This window comes from Eubalaena glacialis, chromosome 12 (assembly GCF_028564815.1).
Source record: "Eubalaena glacialis isolate mEubGla1 chromosome 12, mEubGla1.1.hap2.+ XY, whole genome shotgun sequence".
In the NCBI taxonomy this organism is placed as follows: domain Eukaryota; kingdom Metazoa; phylum Chordata; class Mammalia; order Artiodactyla; family Balaenidae; genus Eubalaena; species Eubalaena glacialis.
This window is the reverse complement of record NC_083727.1, coordinates 76,399,839-76,416,659: the sequence shown is the minus strand read 5'-3', so window position 1 is coordinate 76,416,659 and position 16,821 is coordinate 76,399,839.

The window sequence follows — 16,821 nt, the reverse complement described above, 5'->3', positions numbered from 1 at the left end:
AGGATACATTACCATATTGAGGTTAACAGAGAGATACAAACACATGTGAAATATATAATCAGCAAAGACCTACGGAATACCAAGAGAAGACTACTCAACATTGTGTCATAACCTACATGGGAAAAGGATCTGAAGAAGAATAGATACACGTATATGTGTGAAAGAACCACATCTTGCACACCTAGAACAAACAAAACATTGTAATCAAGTTTGCTGTGATAAAAAATAAAAATTAAGTTAAAAATACGAACAAGAAGTAATGAGACATAACCTTAAAGGGCTTTTTCCTGGCACATTCCATTCTAATTTACAACCTAGAACACCACTTCCAGTAAGGCTCTGTTGCCCTAGTAACCAGATTTGGTAAAGGAGAAATGCTGCCGCCTTGTGGCCGATTCCCGCAAGAGCAGCTTTTAACCCACAGCTAATGGTCACTTAACATTCACAAGGACTCAGGGCTGTAAAGGACACCTGCCCTCAAAATTGTGCTGAGGTAGGGAATGGATAAAAAAAATTCAAAACAGGCAAATTTTTCAAGAAGATAGCATGAAGAGGTAAGTTTTACTCACTCTCCTTTTTAAAAAAGGAAACTGGATAAAAGCTCAACCTCAGGAAGTATTAGACTCATGCAACCGAATCTACAGAGAGTTTTCAACTCACACCAGTCGACTGACCATCAGCAAAAAGTCTACAAACAATCAATGCTGAAGAGGTTTTAGAGAACTGTGTACCCTCTAGCTGCTGGTGAGATGTAAAGTGGTTGACAGCCAATAATGAGAACAGAAAGGAGCTGCGCTTAAAAGGAAAAATTGAGGTACCGTTCAATCCAGCAGGCGCACCAACGGGCCTCTCACCTGAGAAGACCAGAATCGAGAAGACCCGGGCTGCAAAAGCTGCACTGCAGCCTTATTCACAATAGACAAGACAGTGAAGCAACCAAAACGTCCATCAACAGATGAAGGGATAAAGAAGAAATGGTCCATGTACACAATGAATACTAGCCATGGAAAACAATGAAACACTGCTCTTTGAGGCACCATAGATGATCTTGGAGATAATCACAGAACATGAGGTAAGTCGGAAAGCAAAGTCCTATATCTTATGATAACACTTATAGGCGTTATCTAATAACTGACACAAATGAACATATTTCCACAGAGAAAGGCACTCACTGACTTAGGAAAAAAAACTATGCTTATCTAAAAGGAAAGGTGGGGGGAATGGATAAATGAAGATTAGCCTTACCATATGTATACAAATACATATTATATACATATATCAAAAAGACCGGCCATATAGCAAGGGAGGTTTACGGAACACTCTGTAATAATTTACATGGGAAGAGGATCTCTACATAAATAGATGTATATAATGTGTAAATGAACCAGAGTGTGTACACCTTGGACAAACAACATTCGAACCATTACCCCAATTTAAAAAATTAAAACAACGAACTAGAAGTAATGAGACCTAAACTTATGGGGGGTTTTCCTGGCACATTCCATTCAAATTTACAACCTGGGTAAACGACTTCCAGAACGGCTCTGCTGCCCTAGTACCCAGATTTGGGAATGGAGAAATGCTGCATCCTTGTGGCCGTTTCCCACAACAGCAGCTTTAAACCCACGGCAAAAGGTCACTAAATATTCACCAATTGCAGTTCTGTAAATGACACCTGCCCTCCAAAACATACTGAGGTCGAAAATCGACCAAAAATTTCAAGAGTGCAACCTTCCAAAAAGACAATTTGAAGAGGTATATTGTACTCACACTTTTGTTTCTTTTTTCTTTTAACAGAAAAGAGAAAGGCGTGGAAAAATGATGAATTTTAGGAATTTTTAAAGACATGTAAACCCAAATTACAAAAACCTATCAGCTCACACCAGTCAGAATGGCCATCAACAAAAATGCTGCAAACAATAAATGCTGACGTGATTGTGGAGAAATGCGTACCCTCGATTCTAAGGGGCACGTGGTAAGAGCCACTAATGAAAGCACAATTGAGGTGCCTTGAAAAGGTAAACATTGAGCTACCATACCAGTCAATCAATCATACCCACGGCTGGGTCTATCACCTGAGAAAATGAAAATCAAAAATCACAGGCTGGCAATCCTGCACTCCAGCAATATTTACCATAGGCAACACTTGGAAGCAACGAAAATGTCCATCAACAGACGAATGCACCAAGAAGAAGTGGTCCATGTACACAATGGAGTATTAGCCATGGAAAACATTGAAGCACTGCTCTTTGAGGCACCATAGATGAGCCTGGAGATAATCACAAAACATGAAGTAGGACGGAAAGCAAAAGACCTATATCCTATAATATCACTTATGGTATTATCTAATAACTGACACAAATGAACATATTTCCAAAGAGAAAGACACTCACAGGCTTAGAAAACAAACTATGCTCATCTAAAAGGAACGGGGGGGGGGGGTATTGATAAATGAAGATTAGTGTTACTATACGTATACAAATATATATTATATACATGTATCCAAAAGACCGAACATATAACAAGGGAGGTCTACGGAACACTGTAATATTTTACATGGGAAGAGGGCCTGTACATTAATAGACATATATAATGTACAAATGAACCAGATTGTGTACACCTAGGACAAACAATATTCTAATCTTTACCCCGATTAAAAAAATTTAAAAAACCAAGAAGAAGTAATGAGACAAAAACTTATGGGGATTTCTCCTGGCAAATTCCATTCTAATTTACAACCTAGGACCACGACTTCCAGAAAGGCTCTGCTGCCCTAGTACCCAGATTGGGGAATGGAGAAATGCTGCCTCCTTGTGGCCGTTTCCCACAACAGCAGCTTTAAACCCACTGCGAAAGGTCACTAAATATTCACCAACTTGCAGTTCTGTAAATGACACCTGCCCTCCAAAAAATTTCTGGGGTCCAAAATCGACCAAAAAATTCAAAAGAGGGCAACCTTCCAAGAAGACAATTTCAAGAGGTATATTGTACTCAGGGTTTTTTCTTTTAAGTGAAAAGCAAAAGGCGTGGGAAAATGATAAATTTTAGGAATTTTTAAAGACACGCAAACCGAAATTACAAATACCTATCAGTTCCCAGCAGTCAGAATGACCATTAGCAAAAATGCTGCAAACAATACATGCTGAAGGGATTGTGGAGAAATGTGTACCCTCAGTTCTAAGGGGGACGTGGTAAGAACCATTAATGTAAACACAGTGGAGGTGCTTTGAAAAGGTAAACATTGAGCTACCAGTGAATCAAGCATACCATCTGCTGAGCCTATCACGTGAGAAAATGAGAATCTAAAAGTCACAGGCAGGCAAACCTGTACGCCAGCAATATTTACCCTAGTGAACACTTGGAAGCAACAAAAATGTCCATCAACAGAGGAATGCACCAAGAAGAAGTGGTCCATGTATACAATGGAATGTTACTCCAGTAAAAAATATAAATTAAATTTAAAAAACAAACAAATGTGAGGAGACATCAGCATTTGTGGGTTTATCCGGGCACATTGCACTCTAATTTATAACCGAAGAACACCACTGGCTGGTAGGTCTGTTTCCCTAGTACCAGCGTGGGGAACGTAGAAAGGCTGCCGCCCTCTGGCCGTTACCTGCAAAAGCAGGTTGAAAGCCTGAGCTAATGGTCACTTCATATGAACTAGTACTGCAGGGCTGTAAAAGAAACCTGCCCTCAAAATGTCTTGAGGGAGGTAATGGCCAAAATATTTCAAAAGGTGACACATACTTTAAGTAAACACTTTGAAGAACTAAGCTCTAATCACAGCTGGAAAAATAAAAAGGACATGTCTTAAAGCTCAATTTCAACGCATTATGAGACACATGCGAATTCAACCACAGAGAGGTATCAGCTCACACCAGTCAGAATAACCATCAGCAAAAAACTACAAAGAATAAATGCTGAAGGGGCTGTGGAGAAATGCATACCCTCAACTTTATGTGGGACGTAACCTGGAAAGAGCCACTAAAGAGAACAGAATGGAGGTGCCTTTAAAAGGTAAACATTGAGCTACCATATGATCCAGCAGACCCATTCCTGGACCTATAACCTAAGAAGACAGAATTGGAAAGACACAGGCAGGCAAATCTGCATTGCATAGTATCACAATAGCCAAGATATGGAAGTAACCAAAAAGTCCACCGACAGATGGGTGGACAAAGGAGAACTGCTACACGTACACATGGAATATGAGCTAGCGAAAAAATGAAACAATGCCATTTGCAGCACCATAGGTGAGTCTAGAAGTAATCACGCAACTTGTAGTAAGTGAGAAAGCCAAAGACACATATCCTATCATATCACGTACAGGTGTTACCTAACAATTGAAACAAACGAAGATATTTCCAGAGAGAAAGGCAATCACAGATTCAGTACAAAAACTTATGGTTCACCAAATGGAAAGGTGTGAGGATTAGGATACATTACCATATTGAGGTTAACAGAGAGATACAAACACATGTGAAATATATAATCAGCAAAGACCTACGGAATACCAAGAGAAGACTACTCAACATTGTGTCATAACCTACATGGGAAAAGGATCTGAAGAAGAATAGATATACGTATATGTGTGAAAGAACCACATCTTGCACACCTAGAACAAACAAAACATTGTAATCAAGTTTGCTGTGATAAAAAATAAAAATTAAGTTAAAAATACGAACAAGAAGTAATGAGACATAACCTTAAAGGGCTTTTTCCTGGCACATTCCATTCTAATTTACAACCTAGAACACCACTTCCAGTAAGGCTCTGTTGCCCTAGTAACCAGATTTGGTAAAGGAGAAATGCTGCCGCCTTGTGGCCGATTCCCGCAAGAGCAGCTTTTAACCCACAGCTAATGGTCACTTAACATTCACAAGGACTCAGGGCTGTAAAGGACACCTGCCCTCAAAATTGTGCTGAGGTAGGGAATGGATAAAAAAAATTCAAAACAGGCAAATTTTTCAAGAAGATAGCATGAAGAGGTAAGTTTTACTCACTCTCCTTTTTAAAAAAGGAAACTGGATAAAAGCTCAACCTCAGGAAGTATTAGACTCATGCAACCGAATCTACAGAGAGTTTTCAACTCACACCAGTCGACTGACCATCAGCAAAAAGTCTACAAACAATCAATGCTGAAGAGGTTTTAGAGAACTGTGTACCCTCTAGCTGCTGGTGAGATGTAAAGTGGTTGACAGCCAATAATGAGACCAGAAAGGAGCTGCGCTTAAAAGGAAAAATTGAGGTACCGTTCAATCCAGCAGGCGCACCAACGGGCCTCTCACCTGAGAAGACCAGAATCGAGAAGACCCGGGCTGCAAAAGCTGCACTGCAGCCTTATTCACAATAGACAAGACAGTGAAGCAACCAAAATGTCCATCAACAGATGAAGGGATAAAGAAGAAATGGTCCATGTACACAATGAATACTAGCCATGGAAAACAATGAAACACTGCTCTTTGAGGCACCATAGATGATCTTGGAGATAATCACAGAACATGAGGTAAGTCGGAAAGCAAAGTCCTATATCTTATGATAACACTTATAGGCGTTATCTAATAACTGACCCAAATGAACATATTTCCACAGAGAAAGGCACTCACTGACTTAGAAAAAAAACTATGCTTATCTAAAAGGAAAGGTGGGGGGAATGGATAAATGAAGATTAGCCTTACCATATGTATACAAATACATATTATATACATATATCAAAAAGACCGGCCATATAGCAAGGGAGGTTTACGGAACACTCTGTAATAATTTACATGGGAAGAGGATCTCTACATAAATAGATGTATATAATGTGTAAATGAACCAGAGTGTGTACACCTTGGACAAACAACATTCGAACCATTACCCCAATTTAAAAAATTAAAACAACGAACTAGAAGTAATGAGACCTAAACTTATGGGGGGTTTTCCTGGCACATTCCATTCAAATTTACAACCTGGGTAAACGACTTCCAGAACGGCTCTGCTGCCCTAGTACCCAGATTTGGGAATGGAGAAATGCTGCATCCTTGTGGCCGTTTCCCACAACAGCAGCTTTAAACCCACGGCAAAAGGTCACTAAATATTCACCAATTGCAGTTCTGTAAATGACACCTGCCCTCCAAAACATACTGAGGTCGAAAATCGACCAAAAATTTCAAGAGTGCAACCTTCCAAAAAGACAATTTGAAGAGGTATATTGTACTCACACTTTTGTTTCTTTTTTCTTTTAACAGAAAAGAGAAAGGCGTGGAAAAATGATGAATTTTAGGAATTTTTAAAGACATGTAAACCCAAATTACAAAAACCTATCAGCTCACACCAGTCAGAATGGCCATCAACAAAAATGCTGCAAACAATAAATGCTGACGTGATTGTGGAGAAATGCGTACCCTCGATTCTAAGGGGCACGTGGTAAGAGCCACTAATGAAAGCACAATTGAGGTGCCTTGAAAAGGTAAACATTGAGCTACCATACCAGTCAATCAATCATACCCACGGCTGGGTCTATCACCTGAGAAAATGAAAATCAAAAATCACAGGCTGGCAATCCTGCACTCCAGCAATATTTACCATAGGCCACACTTGGAAGCAACGAAAATGTCCATCAACAGACGAATGCACCAAGAAGAAGTGGTCCATGTACACAATGGAGTATTAGCCATGGAAAACATTGAAGCACTGCTCTTTGAGGCACCATAGATGAGCCTGGAGATAATCACAAAACATGAAGTAGGACGGAAAGCAAAAGACCTATATCCTATAATATCACTTATGGTATTATCTAATAACTGACACAAATGAACATATTTCCAAAGAGAAAGACACTCACAGGCTTAGAAAACAAACTATGCTCATCTAAAAGGAACGGGGGGGGGGGGAATTGATAAATGAAGATTAGTGTTACTATACGTATACAAATATATATTATATACATGTATCCAAAAGACCGAACATATAACAAGGGAGGTCTACGGAACACTGTAATATTTTACATGGGAAGAGGGCCTGTACATTAATAGACATATATAATGTACAAATGAACCAGATTGTGTACACCTAGGACAAACAATATTCTAATCTTTACCCCGATTAAAAAAATTTAAAAAACCAAGAAGAAGTAATGAGACAAAAACTTATGGGGATTTCTCCTGGCAAATTCCATTCTAATTTACAACCTAGGACCACGACTTCCAGAAAGGCTCTGCTGCCCTAGTACCCAGATTGGGGAATGGAGAAATGCTGCCTCCTTGTGGCCGTTTCCCACAACAGCAGCTTTAAACCCACTGCGAAAGGTCACTAAATATTCACCAACTTGCAGTTCTGTAAATGACACCTGCCCTCCAAAAAATTTCTGGGGTCCAAAATCGACCAAAAAATTCAAAAGAGGGCAACCTTCCAAGAAGACAATTTCAAGAGGTATATTGTACTCAGGGTTTTTTCTTTTAAGTGAAAAGCAAAAGGCGTGGGAAAATGATAAATTTTAGGAATTTTTAAAGACACGCAAACCGAAATTACAAATACCTATCAGTTCCCAGCAGTCAGAATGACCATTAGCAAAAATGCTGCAAACAATACATGCTGAAGGGATTGTGGAGAAATGTGTACCCTCAGTTCTAAGGGGGACGTGGTAAGAACCATTAATGTAAACACAGTGGAGGTGCTTTGAAAAGGTAAACATTGAGCTACCAGTGAATCAAGCATACCATCTGCTGAGCCTATCACGTGAGAAAATGAGAATCTAAAAGTCACAGGCAGGCAAACCTGTACGCCAGCAATATTTACCCTAGTGAACACTTGGAAGCAACAAAAATGTCCATCAACAGAGGAATGCACCAAGAAGAAGTGGTCCATGTATACAATGGAATGTTACTCCAGTAAAAAATATAAATTAAATTTAAAAAACAAACAAATGTGAGGAGACATCAGCATTTGTGGGTTTATCCGGGCACATTGCACTCTAATTTATAACCGAAGAACACCACTGGCTGGTAGGTCTGTTTCCCTAGTACCAGCGTGGGGAACGTAGAAAGGCTGCCGCCCTCTGGCCGTTACCTGCAAAAGCAGGTTGAAAGCCTGAGCTAATGGTCACTTCATATGAACTAGTACTGCAGGGCTGTAAAAGAAACCTGCCCTCAAAATGTCTTGAGGGAGGTAATGGCCAAAATATTTCAAAAGGTGACACATACTTTAAGTAAACACTTTGAAGAACTAAGCTCTAATCACAGCTGGAAAAATAAAAAGGACATGTCTTAAAGCTCAATTTCAACGCATTATGAGACACATGCGAATTCAACCACAGAGAGGTATCAGCTCACACCAGTCAGAATAACCATCAGCAAAAAACTACAAAGAATAAATGCTGAAGGGGCTGTGGAGAAATGCATACCCTCAACTTTATGTGGGACGTAACCTGGAAAGAGCCACTAAAGAGAACAGAATGGAGGTGCCTTTAAAAGGTAAACATTGAGCTACCATATGATCCAGCAGACCCATTCCTGGACCTATAACCTAAGAAGACAGAATTGGAAAGACACAGGCAGGCAAATCTGCATTGCATAGTATCACAATAGCCAAGATATGGAAGTAACCAAAAAGTCCACCGACAGATGGGTGGACAAAGAAGAACTGCTACACGTACAGATGGAATATGAGCTAGCGAAAAAATGAAACAATGCCATTTGCAGCACCATAGGTGAGTCTAGAAGTAATCACGCAACTTGTAGTAAGTGAGAAAGCCAAAGACACATATCCTATCATATCACGTACAGGTGTTACCTAACAATTGAAACAAACGAAGATATTTCCAGAGAGAAAGGCAATCACAGATTCAGTACAAAAACTTATGGTTCACCAAATGGAAAGGTGTGAGGATTAGGATACATTACCATATTGAGGTTAACAGAGAGATACAAACACATGTGAAATATATAATCAGCAAAGACCTACGGAATACCAAGAGAAGACTACTCAACATTGTGTCATAACCTACATGGGAAAAGGATCTGAAGAAGAATAGATACACGTATATGTGTGAAAGAACCACATCTTGCACACCTAGAACAAACAAAACATTGTAATCAAGTTTGCTGTGATAAAAAATAAAAATTAAGTTAAAAATACGAACAAGAAGTAATGAGACATAAACTTAAAGGGCTTTTTCCTGGCACATTCCATTCTAATTTACAACCTAGAACACCACTTCCAGTAAGGCTCTGTTGCCCTAGTAACCAGATTTGGTAAAGGAGAAATGCTGCCGCCTTGTGGCCGATTCCCGCAAGAGCAGCTTTTAACCCACAGCTAATGGTCACTTAACATTCACAAGGACTCAGGGCTGTAAAGGACACCTGCCCTCAAAATTGTGCTGAGGTAGGGAATGGATAAAAAAAATTCAAAACAGGCAAATTTTTCAAGAAGATAGCATGAAGAGGTAAGTTTTACTCACTCTCCTTTTTAAAAAAGGAAACTGGATAAAAGCTCAACCTCAGGAAGTATTAGACTCATGCAACCGAATCTACAGAGAGTTTTCAACTCACACCAGTCGACTGACCATCAGCAAAAAGTCTACAAACAATCAATGCTGAAGAGGTTTTAGAGAACTGTGTACCCTCTAGCTGCTGGTGAGATGTAAAGTGGTTGACAGCCAATAATGAGAACAGAAAGGAGCTGCGCTTAAAAGGAAAAATTGAGGTACCGTTCAATCCAGCAGGCGCACCAACGGGCCTCTCACCTGAGAAGACCAGAATCGAGAAGACCCGGGCTGCAAAAGCTGCACTGCAGCCTTATTCACAATAGACAAGACAGTGAAGCAACCAAAACGTCCATCAACAGATGAAGGGATAAAGAAGAAATGGTCCATGTACACAATGAATACTAGCCATGGAAAACAATGAAACACTGCTCTTTGAGGCACCATAGATGATCTTGGAGATAATCACAGAACATGAGGTAAGTCGGAAAGCAAAGTCCTATATCTTATGATAACACTTATAGGCGTTATCTAATAACTGACCCAAATGAACATATTTCCACAGAGAAAGGCACTCACTGACTTAGGAAAAAAAACTATGCTTATCTAAAAGGAAAGGTGGGGGGAATGGATAAATGAAGATTAGCCTTACCATATGTATACAAATACATATTATATACATATATCAAAAAGACCGGCCATATAGCAAGGGAGGTTTACGGAACACTCTGTAATAATTTACATGGGAAGAGGATCTCTACATAAATAGATGTATATAATGTGTAAATGAACCAGAGTGTGTACACCTTGGACAAACAACATTCGAACCATTACCCCAATTTAAAAAATTAAAACAACGAACTAGAAGTAATGAGACCTAAACTTATGGGGGGTTTTCCTGGCACATTCCATTCAAATTTACAACCTGGGTAAACGACTTCCAGAACGGCTCTGCTGCCCTAGTACCCAGATTTGGGAATGGAGAAATGCTGCATCCTTGTGGCCGTTTCCCACAACAGCAGCTTTAAACCCACGGCAAAAGGTCACTAAATATTCACCAATTGCAGTTCTGTAAATGACACCTGCCCTCCAAAACATACTGAGGTCGAAAATCGACCAAAAATTTCAAGAGTGCAACCTTCCAAAAAGACAATTTGAAGAGGTATATTGTACTCACACTTTTGTTTCTTTTTTCTTTTAACAGAAAAGAGAAAGGCGTGGAAAAATGATGAATTTTAGGAATTTTTAAAGACATGTAAACCCAAATTACAAAAACCTATCAGCTCACACCAGTCAGAATGGCCATCAACAAAAATGCTGCAAACAATAAATGCTGACGTGATTGTGGAGAAATGCGTACCCTCGATTCTAAGGGGCACGTGGTAAGAGCCACTAATGAAAGCACAATTGAGGTGCCTTGAAAAGGTAAACATTGAGCTACCATACCAGTCAATCAATCATACCCACGGCTGGGTCTATCACCTGAGAAAATGAAAATCAAAAATCACAGGCTGGCAATCCTGCACTCCAGCAATATTTACCATAGGCAACACTTGGAAGCAACGAAAATGTCCATCAACAGACGAATGCACCAAGAAGAAGTGGTCCATGTACACAATGGAGTATTAGCCATGGAAAACATTGAAGCACTGCTCTTTGAGGCACCATAGATGAGCCTGGAGATAATCACAAAACATGAAGTAGGACGGAAAGCAAAAGACCTATATCCTATAATATCACTTATGGTATTATCTAATAACTGACACAAATGAACATATTTCCAAAGAGAAAGACACTCACAGGCTTAGAAAACAAACTATGCTCATCTAAAAGGAACGGGGGGGGGGGGGGTATTGATAAATGAAGATTAGTGTTACTATACGTATACAAATATATATTATATACATGTATCCAAAAGACCGAACATATAACAAGGGAGGTCTACGGAACACTGTAATATTTTACATGGGAAGAGGGCCTGTACATTAATAGACATATATAATGTACAAATGAACCAGATTGTGTACACCTAGGACAAACAATATTCTAATCTTTACCCCGATTAAAAAAATTTAAAAAACCAAGAAGAAGTAATGAGACAAAAACTTATGGGGATTTCTCCTGGCAAATTCCATTCTAATTTACAACCTAGGACCACGACTTCCAGAAAGGCTCTGCTGCCCTAGTACCCAGATTGGGGAATGGAGAAATGCTGCCTCCTTGTGGCCGTTTCCCACAACAGCAGCTTTAAACCCACTGCGAAAGGTCACTAAATATTCACCAACTTGCAGTTCTGTAAATGACACCTGCCCTCCAAAAAATTTCTGGGGTCAAAAATCGACCCAAAAATTCAAAAGAGGGCAACCTTCCAAGAAGACAATTTCAAGAGGTATATTGTACTCAGGGTTTTTTCTTTTAAGTGAAAAGCAAAAGGCGTGGGAAAATGATAAATTTTAGGAATTTTTAAAGACACGCAAACCGAAATTACAAATACCTATCAGTTCCCAGCAGTCAGAATGACCATTAGCAAAAATGCTGCAAACAATACATGCTGAAGGGATTGTGGAGAAATGTGTACCCTCAGTTCTAAGGGGGACGTGGTAAGAACCATTAATGTAAACACAGTGGAGGTGCTTTGAAAAGGTAAACATTGAGCTACCAGTGAATCAAGCATACCATCTGCTGAGCCTATCACGTGAGAAAATGAGAATCTAAAAGTCACAGGCAGGCAAACCTGTACGCCAGCAATATTTACCCTAGTGAACACTTGGAAGCAACAAAAATGTCCATCAACAGAGGAATGCACCAAGAAGAAGTGGTCCATGTATACAATGGAATGTTACTCCAGTAAAAAATATAAATTAAATTTAAAAAACAAACAAATGTGAGGAGACATCAGCATTTGTGGGTTTATCCGGGCACATTGCACTCTAATTTATAACCGAAGAACACCACTGGCTGGTAGGTCTGTTTCCCTAGTACCAGCGTGGGGAACGTAGAAAGGCTGCCGCCCTCTGGCCGTTACCTGCAAAAGCAGGTTGAAAGCCTGAGCTAATGGTCACTTCATATGAACTAGTACTGCAGGGCTGTAAAAGAAACCTGCCCTCAAAATGTCTTGAGGGAGGTAATGGCCAAAATATTTCAAAAGGTGACACATACTTTAAGTAAACACTTTGAAGAACTAAGCTCTAATCACAGCTGGAAAAATAAAAAGGACATGTCTTAAAGCTCAATTTCAACGCATTATGAGACACATGCGAATTCAACCACAGAGAGGTATCAGCTCACACCAGTCAGAATAACCATCAGCAAAAAACTACAAAGAATAAATGCTGAAGGGGCTGTGGAGAAATGCATACCCTCAACTTTATGTGGGACGTAACCTGGAAAGAGCCACTAAAGAGAACAGAATGGAGGTGCCTTTAAAAGGTAAACATTGAGCTACCATATGATCCAGCAGACCCATTCCTGGACCTATAACCTAAGAAGACAGAATTGGAAAGACACAGGCAGGCAAATCTGCATTGCATAGTATCACAATAGCCAAGATATGGAAGTAACCAAAAAGTCCACCGACAGATGGGTGGACAAAGGAGAACTGCTACACGTACACATGGAATATGAGCTAGCGAAAAAATGAAACAATGCCATTTGCAGCACCATAGGTGAGTCTAGAAGTAATCACGCAACTTGTAGTAAGTGAGAAAGCCAAAGACACATATCCTATCATATCACGTACAGGTGTTACCTAACAATTGAAACAAACGAAGATATTTCCAGAGAGAAAGGCAATCACAGATTCAGTACAAAAACTTATGGTTCACCAAATGGAAAGGTGTGAGGATTAGGATACATTACCATATTGAGGTTAACAGAGAGATACAAACACATGTGAAATATATAATCAGCAAAGACCTACGGAATACCAAGAGAAGACTACTCAACATTGTGTCATAACCTACATGGGAAAAGGATCTGAAGAAGAATAGATACACGTATATGTGTGAAAGAACCACATCTTGCACACCTAGAACAAACAAAACATTGTAATCAAGTTTGCTGTGATAAAAAATAAAAATTAAGTTAAAAATACGAACAAGAAGTAATGAGACATAACCTTAAAGGGCTTTTTCCTGGCACATTCCATTCTAATTTACAACCTAGAACACCACTTCCAGTAAGGCTCTGTTGCCCTAGTAACCAGATTTGGTAAAGGAGAAATGCTGCCGCCTTGTGGCCGATTCCCGCAAGAGCAGCTTTTAACCCACAGCTAATGGTCACTTAACATTCACAAGGACTCAGGGCTGTAAAGGACACCTGCCCTCAAAATTGTGCTGAGGTAGGGAATGGATAAAAAAAATTCAAAACAGGCAAATTTTTCAAGAAGATAGCATGAAGAGGTAAGTTTTACTCACTCTCCTTTTTAAAAAAGGAAACTGGATAAAAGCTCAACCTCAGGAAGTATTAGACTCATGCAACCGAATCTACAGAGAGTTTTCAACTCACACCAGTCGACTGACCATCAGCAAAAAGTCTACAAACAATCAATGCTGAAGAGGTTTTAGAGAACTGTGTACCCTCTAGCTGCTGGTGAGATGTAAAGTGGTTGACAGCCAATAATGAGAACAGAAAGGAGCTGCGCTTAAAAGGAAAAATTGAGGTACCGTTCAATCCAGCAGGCGCACCAACGGGCCTCTCACCTGAGAAGACCAGAATCGAGAAGACCCGGGCTGCAAAAGCTGCACTGCAGCCTTATTCACAATAGACAAGACAGTGAAGCAACCAAAATGTCCATCAACAGATGAAGGGATAAAGAAGAAATGGTCCATGTACACAATGAATACTAGCCATGGAAAACAATGAAACACTGCTCTTTGAGGCACCATAGATGATCTTGGAGATAATCACAGAACATGAGGTAAGTCGGAAAGCAAAGTCCTATATCTTATGATAACACTTATAGGCGTTATCTAATAACTGACCCAAATGAACATATTTCCACAGAGAAAGGCACTCACTGACTTAGAAAAAAAACTATGCTTATCTAAAAGGAAAGGTGGGGGGAATGGATAAATGAAGATTAGCCTTACCATATGTATACAAATACATATTATATACATATATCAAAAAGACCGGCCATATAGCAAGGGAGGTTTACGGAACACTCTGTAATAATTTACATGGGAAGAGGATCTCTACATAAATAGATGTATATAATGTGTAAATGAACCAGAGTGTGTACACCTTGGACAAACAACATTCGAACCATTACCCCAATTTAAAAAATTAAAACAACGAACTAGAAGTAATGAGACCTAAACTTATGGGGGGTTTTCCTGGCACATTCCATTCAAATTTACAACCTGGGTAAACGACTTCCAGAACGGCTCTGCTGCCCTAGTACCCAGATTTGGGAATGGAGAAATGCTGCATCCTTGTGGCCGTTTCCCACAACAGCAGCTTTAAACCCACGGCAAAAGGTCACTAAATATTCACCAATTGCAGTTCTGTAAATGACACCTGCCCTCCAAAACATACTGAGGTCGAAAATCGACCAAAAATTTCAAGAGTGCAACCTTCCAAAAAGACAATTTGAAGAGGTATATTGTACTCACACTTTTGTTTCTTTTTTCTTTTAACAGAAAAGAGAAAGGCGTGGAAAAATGATGAATTTTAGGAATTTTTAAAGACATGTAAACCCAAATTACAAAAACCTATCAGCTCACACCAGTCAGAATGGCCATCAACAAAAATGCTGCAAACAATAAATGCTGACGTGATTGTGGAGAAATGCGTACCCTCGATTCTAAGGGGCACGTGGTAAGAGCCACTAATGAAAGCACAATTGAGGTGCCTTGAAAAGGTAAACATTGAGCTACCATACCAGTCAATCAATCATACCCACGGCTGGGTCTATCACCTGAGAAAATGAAAATCAAAAATCACAGGCTGGCAATCCTGCACTCCAGCAATATTTACCATAGGCCACACTTGGAAGCAACGAAAATGTCCATCAACAGACGAATGCACCAAGAAGAAGTGGTCCATGTACACAATGGAGTATTAGCCATGGAAAACATTGAAGCACTGCTCTTTGAGGCACCATAGATGAGCCTGGAGATAATCACAAAACATGAAGTAGGACGGAAAGCAAAAGACCTATATCCTATAATATCACTTATGGTATTATCTAATAACTGACACAAATGAACATATTTCCAAAGAGAAAGACACTCACAGGCTTAGAAAACAAACTATGCTCATCTAAAAGGAACGGGGGGGGGGGGAATTGATAAATGAAGATTAGTGTTACTATACGTATACAAATATATATTATATACATGTATCCAAAAGACCGAACATATAACAAGGGAGGTCTACGGAACACTGTAATATTTTACATGGGAAGAGGGCCTGTACATTAATAGACATATATAATGTACAAATGAACCAGATTGTGTACACCTAGGACAAACAATATTCTAATCTTTACCCCGATTAAAAAAATTTAAAAAACCAAGAAGAAGTAATGAGACAAAAACTTATGGGGATTTCTCCTGGCAAATTCCATTCTAATTTACAACCTAGGACCACGACTTCCAGAAAGGCTCTGCTGCCCTAGTACCCAGATTGGGGAATGGAGAAATGCTGCCTCCTTGTGGCCGTTTCCCACAACAGCAGCTTTAAACCCACTGCGAAAGGTCACTAAATATTCACCAACTTGCAGTTCTGTAAATGACACCTGCCCTCCAAAAAATTTCTGGGGTCCAAAATCGACCAAAAAATTCAAAAGAGGGCAACCTTCCAAGAAGACAATTTCAAGAGGTATATTGTACTCAGGGTTTTTTCTTTTAAGTGAAAAGCAAAAGGCGTGGGAAAATGATAAATTTTAGGAATTTTTAAAGACACGCAAACCGAAATTACAAATACCTATCAGTTCCCAGCAGTCAGAATGACCATTAGCAAAAATGCTGCAAACAATACATGCTGAAGGGATTGTGGAGAAATGTGTACCCTCAGTTCTAAGGGGGACGTGGTAAGAACCATTAATGTAAACACAGTGGAGGTGCTTTGAAAAGGTAAACATTGAGCTACCAGTGAATCAAGCATACCATCTGCTGAGCCTATCACGTGAGAAAATGAGAATCTAAAAGTCACAGGCAGGCAAACCTGTACGCCAGCAATATTTACCCTAGTGAACACTTGGAAGCAACAAAAATGTCCATCAACAGAGGAATGCACCAAGAAGAAGTGGTCCATGTATACAATGGAATGTTACTCCAGTAAAAAATATAAATTAAATTTAAAAAACAAACAAATGTGAGGAGACATCAGCATTTGTGGGTTTATCCGGG